The following is a 6,008-nucleotide window of genomic DNA, read 5'->3' as shown; positions in this document are numbered from 1 at the left end:
CCGCATGGCCCCCGCCCGCTACGCGGTGGCTGCGCGCGAGGCTGCCCGGCTGCGCGGCGTACGGCCCGGCCCGGCTGCGAGCGCGGCCACCAGGATGTGGCGGGGGAGCGGCCGCCGGCGCCCGGGCCCGGGTCTGACGTCAGCGCCCCCGCCCACCGGCTCCCCTCTCCGCCGCCTCCCGCCGACTAGCTCTCCGCCCGCCCTGGCCCCCTGGAGCGCCAGGCTGGCCGGAGTGGGCTAGACTCCGGGGATCTGCCAGACACCCTGCCACTGCCTCCACCGTGCCCCCTGGGGATCAGTGGTAGTCGGGGACAATGGACGGAGGTCGAGGACAGACTCCACTGAGGCGTGGCTGGGGACTTCGTCTCTGGGGCTCAGATTCTCTGTCTCTCCCAAGGGTCATGAAGGTTACTTTCCTCCCTGGCACCTGTGAGTCCATAGTTAGGGAGTGCGCCGGAATGTGACCCAGTGGGGGTCTGTGATCCAGGTGTTGCCCCCTACTCACGCAGATCCCTAGGAGGTGGGCCCTCTGTTCCCAAACCTCCCTCTCCTAGCACAGGTCGGGAGTCACATCACGCCCCCAAAGTTCTCTCTGGGGGGAGGGTGCTGAAAGGAAGGTCCTCAGGCTGATTCCCAGCCTGTGTCTCCAAGTGTCTGGATCTGCTCCCATGTGTAAGCACTGGGCCCTCAGTTTCCCCAGCTGTACAATGGAGCACCCAGCCTCAGGGATGCCAAAGCCTCCTCCTATTTCCAAGTCCTTCTAATTGCCTCCATCTCCAGCGTGAGAGCAGCTTGGGGGTGACTCTGAAAGAACCTCTGTCCCCCTCCAGATCAGGCAGGCCTGATACACATCCTCTTTGCTTCCCAGGAAGCCTCTGGTCAGACTCCACCCTCTCGCTGGGGTTTCTTTTTGGGGTGAGAAGAGGGAAGGTGCTCCTTTTCCTCACCACCTGGAGACAGGTGAGGCCCAGGGACCCCTGGAACTGAGATAAATGAGGGAGCCTTCCTTACTCAGAGACCTCCCGCCGCCCTGTGATCCCTTTGTGGGAATGAGTTGCAGGCCAGGAAGGGGAGTCCAGAGTGGCCAAGTCAGACCCCAAAAGGTGCCCCCAACTGAAGAGCAGGGTGTAAGGTGAGGAGGGATTCCCAAAACCAGCCCTACCCCTTCTTCCTGCCCAGGGGATAACCATTGCTTTTTCCCAAAGGGGGAGGAGAAGGGTAGGGCTAGTAAGGTCTGTGATGGAGTCCCCCAGGAACCTCCACCGCAGCAAGGAGGGCCAGGGCTCTACACCAGGGGTGGAGGGCTGCGAAAGCCCTGTCAGGGAGCTCCCCCTCCATGCAAACCATTGGGCATGTCTCTGTCTCACCACTGTCAGCAGGATTGGAGGTTTGATTCTGGGAACTGCCACTGGACTTGGTGCCTGTGCGGTGGCTCCTGTGTCTCAGTTTCCCTTTCCCTGATTGGGGTGGGGGGAGGGGAGGAGAGGGTGCCTTCCTGCCTGCCCCCGCTGAGAGCCTGGGCACGTCTTTGCTGTCCACCATAGTGGGGAGAAGGTAAGCTGTCTCCCAGTGCACCAGTGCAAGGAGGTTGAGGGACCAAGATGATCCGACCACCAGCTTGCACGGCGGGGGGTGGGGGTGGGTGGGGATCAGACAGTAGAATGGCCTGAGCCATGTCCTGGAGTGGAACAGGGCACTAAAACAAACACTGCCTCCCAGTGTCTTGTGCTTAGGACTCAGCATGTAGTAGCCACTTACTGTTTACCAGGCACACACTCTTGCTTCACCGAGCCCTGAGGGGAAGTTGTGCCTCTGTTCAGCGTCCACCACAGGTCCAAGGCAGAGAGTGGCAGTTGTGGCTGTTCGGGGTTTTGTCCAAGTGCCAACACTACCCCCAGGTCCTGGTCCACTGAATTTTCAATTCAGGATTTACATAGAATTTCAGGGACACCCATCTTCCAGGTAGGAAAACAGAGGCGGCAGAAAGGGACAGGTCTGAGCAACTGACTAACCCCTCCGCATGCAGATTCCAAGTCTAGGAGGTGGGTTCTGGCTCTGCCCTGCTCCAGCCACCCCACCCCCACTGTCTCACTTGCCAACAATCACAGATAATTAAAAATAATCGTAGGATCTAAAAATCAATCAGCCTTCATAAAATGATTGCATCCCAGGCCCAGCAAGCTCAAATGAGGCCGGGGTGGGGGGACCCACTGTGGGGGTGGGGTCTCTATGGGTGGGAAAGTAGAGATGGAGGAATTACCCCCAAAGTCAACTAAGGGGTGCTCCGTAGGGGTCGGGAGCATGCAGCCTTTTACCTCCATCTTTGTATATTTCCTCCAGCTTGATTATCATTTTCAATTTCATAACAAGCTTGTGTGGCTGTTCTAACAGGGAAAGTATCCATTTTGAAAGAGGCAGACCAGCCGCTTTAAAATGAAGGGGCCCCCTCCCCTCCACTGCCTCAGGATACCCTAAACGTCTCCTCTGGGCCAGGGCTTCCTGGTGGGAAGACCAGCCTCGTCCCCCAGGTACATGGAGCCTCCCAATCAGCCTGGACACTCCAACACCCCCAGAGGCGGGGATTCCGCACCTGCAGAGACTATGTTCCCCCTGGGAGACTGAGCAAAAATTTGCCACCCTCCTGAAAGAGAGAGTGGGGAGCCCCCTGGAACCCCAGAACGGGCTTCCCCCACCAGCAGCCTTTTAGTAATTAGTAAAATAGAATTGAACTGGCCGCGGACCGGCCGGTGGCTGGGGCCCTGATCGATCTTCAGTCATTAGGCAAATTGCGGGTTGGGGGAGGGGGGGCCAGATGGGGGCAGGGCAACCCCTGATCCTAGACCCTGCCCAGACTTTGGCCAAGTGGCAGAGGCTCTCCGGCCTCAGTATCCCCTCCAAGAAAATTGGAGTTTGACCCCTGGAACCCAGGTCTGCACCTGGAGGTGTCTCAACCCAGGCTGGGCTGCCTTGATCAATGCCCACCCTCTCTGTTCACAGCCTGGGAGAAGCTGAGAAGCAAACCTCACAACTGGCTAACCTGAGGGCTTGCAGGGTCCATCCAGCGGCTGGGAGGGTCAGCTGGGGCTCAGATCTCCTCTCCACTCTGGGGGAACCCAACCTTCTTCCTGGGTTCCAACGCCAGGGTTCCTGCCCCCCTCTACCACAGCTGGAATCAGAACTGTACATCATCTCCTGTCTTCTTGGACAGGCTGAATTCCTTGTTGTTTTAGCTCCCAATGGCAGCTAAAAATATGTGGGTGGGTGGGTGGGTATTATACACAAAAGCTTTCCCTTTCTGGGCTTCCCCTAGGCCCCTCCACTTTTGGTGGCTGATTCTGTGATCGGATTTGTCCTCCACGGAAATGAAACTCATCAACCGCTGTGCCTTTTTCCGTTTTATTAGAGCGAGGTTTAAATAAATAGTGGCGATCCACATCTCCCTCCAGTCTTGCCCAAGCCAGGGACCCTTGTCAGCCCCCGGTACGGACCCCCAAACCCGCAGACGCCCCCCCAATTCTGGCCGTGCACACCTGACTGGGCCCTCGTCCTCCGCCCGACTCTGCGCCTTCGTTCGGGCCGGGTCGGAGGATTTTATTTAGATTGGGGGGTGCGGGGAGGGTGCTAGACTGTTCCTCTCCGGCCGGGGGTCCCAGCCACGCTGGGCTCACGGAGCCCCGAAGATCCCACTCTCGAACCGAGGTTGCGTGTGGGGACTTTTCAGCGCCGAATCTGGGGCGCCACGACGTTGGAGTTTCGCCGCTGACGGACAGAAGGTCCAAGGTTCCTGCCCACGGTCGCGGGACGCCCGGTCGCGCTGGCCCGCCGAGTGGATGCTCCCGCGGGCGTGTCGGCGACAGCTGCGCCCGATCGATCCCCGAGCCCGCCCCGGCTCGGTTGCCCCCGCCGCGCCGCGCGGCTCCATAGAATCCTCATCGCTCTCTGGCCACGTCGCCCGCCGCGCTCTCTGCAAACACCGCGCTTATTTGCACCGGGGCACCGGGGCACCGGGGCTGGGAGTCCGCGGCCGGCGGGGGCTTCCCTTGGTCCCCGCGTCTTCTTCCGCCTGCCCCAGCAGCTCGGCCTCCGCGGGCCCAGGAGTTCCAGGCGCAGAGAACGGAGAGTGTTCCACCACCACCTCTATGACCCTGGGTGGGTGGTCGCAGCCAGGCCCCAACTGGCGCGCGGGCGCCCGGATTGTGTAGCTTGGGGCCGCTCAGCCTGCCCGGTCTGGAAAGTGATCCTCGGGGGCTCGGGATTCCCAGGGCGCCCGAGGTCGGCCCGCGTGCTTTTGCCGCTTCCTCTGCCTGCCTTCGCTCCCTCTGAGAGCCGGGGATCGCGTGCAGGTCCGGGAGCTGGGCTGCTGGCCGGAGCTTCGGACGCCCTCCTCGTAAACACGGAGAGACCCAGTTGGAGACGCAGCCAGAAGGGACTGAGCGCACGAATACGCCCGTCAGGCCCGAACCCCCTGTCACTCCTCTCCTTCGCGATCACATCCCCCGAAACCCTGGTAGTGAGGAAACTGGGAGCCTGTTCTACGGTTTGCAGTCGGGGAAACTGAGGCCAAACCAGGCACGGCGCGGGTGGCTGTCTCCAGAGGATGGTGGAGAGGGCGCCCCGCTACCCGCCTCCGCTGACCGCGTGGGCCCGGGCAGCTCAGGCCGCGGAATTCCCCGCAGCAACGAAACCCGCTTTCGGCGCCCGCTCCGGAGGGGCCCGGCCACCCCCGCGGCCAAGCTCGGGTCCTGAAGGGGAGCGAGCGGTCCCCTCGCCCCCACGCCCCTGGGCGGCCCTAGGCGCCCTCTGGCCTTTCCCGGAAGGGTCTCTCCTTTGATGACTAAAGATATAAATGTGTATATATTTAACCCACAACGCTTTCTTCCTTGCAGAAAGCCGGCTGGTGGATCTCGGAGCAGCGGCGGGTGGCGCGGGGCGCAGTGGGTGGGTTCCGGGAAGCCCCAGGCTCGCGTATCCGGGCCGGGCTGCAGCGGGGTTGCTCCTGGGGGGATCTTCGGGAGCCACCTCAGCCGGAGTCCAGTCATGGCTCTGGCTCTGCTGAGCCCCAGCATGCCAGCTTCGACCCCTGGGAGGGTCCTGCCCTGGGTCCCCAGAGCCCAGGACAGGACAACAGATGCGGGGGTGGGGAGCACCCACCTGGGAGAGCGCCCACTTTCCAGACGCGGAGAAGGAGGCCCCAGCTGGTAGGGAGGACTCCGGCCTTCCCACTCTGGGAGGGTGCGAGTCCCCGCCCCGTGGGTAACCCTCGGCATCCGGCAAGGGAGCCTCGCCCCGGCCTGGCGCCCAATTAATGTGCCATTTATCTGAACACGCCCGTGCCCTTTCCGCCCTGCCAGGAAGGGAGAAGGGAGGCAAGGGGGCTCCGCCCCATTCCCCACGGCTGTCCACCCCCTTCCTCCTTTCTGCCCTCCAGGTTTGTGTCCTTTGCCTGCACCCCTTTGGGCTGAGGGAACTTGAGAGACTACAGAGGGACACTTAGATGCTGAGACGGGTGCACGCCCCACGGAGCAGAATCTGCAAGTTAGGGATGGAGGAAGGGAACTGACATTCACCTGATTTAACAAATCCCTCTGGGCAGCCCCTCTCTCCAGGTTAGCTTCAGTACTTGGGAAGGGGAGACAAAGACTAGGAGCAGACTTCCTGGAGGAGAGGACCTCGAGGCTGGGTTTAGTAGGATGTGCAGGAGTTTGAGTCAGGTAAGGTTAATCTAGGGATGAAAAGACCCCTTATAATAATTTGGGGCAGAAGGGGATGGAGCAGTGGCAGGAGCTGGCGTTAGCTCACAGACCTTCATCAAGGAAATATTTGTTATGTAAGTCGAGGAGATAAGCTGGGATCTGACAGGAGGGGGCGGATGTCAAAACTGGGCCTTGAAGGCCAGGCTAAGTGGGGTTGGGCTTTCTGTCCTGGCTTGGAAGGCCAGCAGGCAGGAGTCCCAGTGGCCTTTAGAACAATCCCTCCAGCCCCAGTCTACACAAAGACACATCCTCCTG

The sequence above is a fragment of the Ovis canadensis genome, chromosome 5 (assembly GCF_042477335.2).
Source record: "Ovis canadensis isolate MfBH-ARS-UI-01 breed Bighorn chromosome 5, ARS-UI_OviCan_v2, whole genome shotgun sequence".
In the NCBI taxonomy this organism is placed as follows: domain Eukaryota; kingdom Metazoa; phylum Chordata; class Mammalia; order Artiodactyla; family Bovidae; genus Ovis; species Ovis canadensis.
This window is presented reverse-complemented; position numbering follows the sequence as displayed.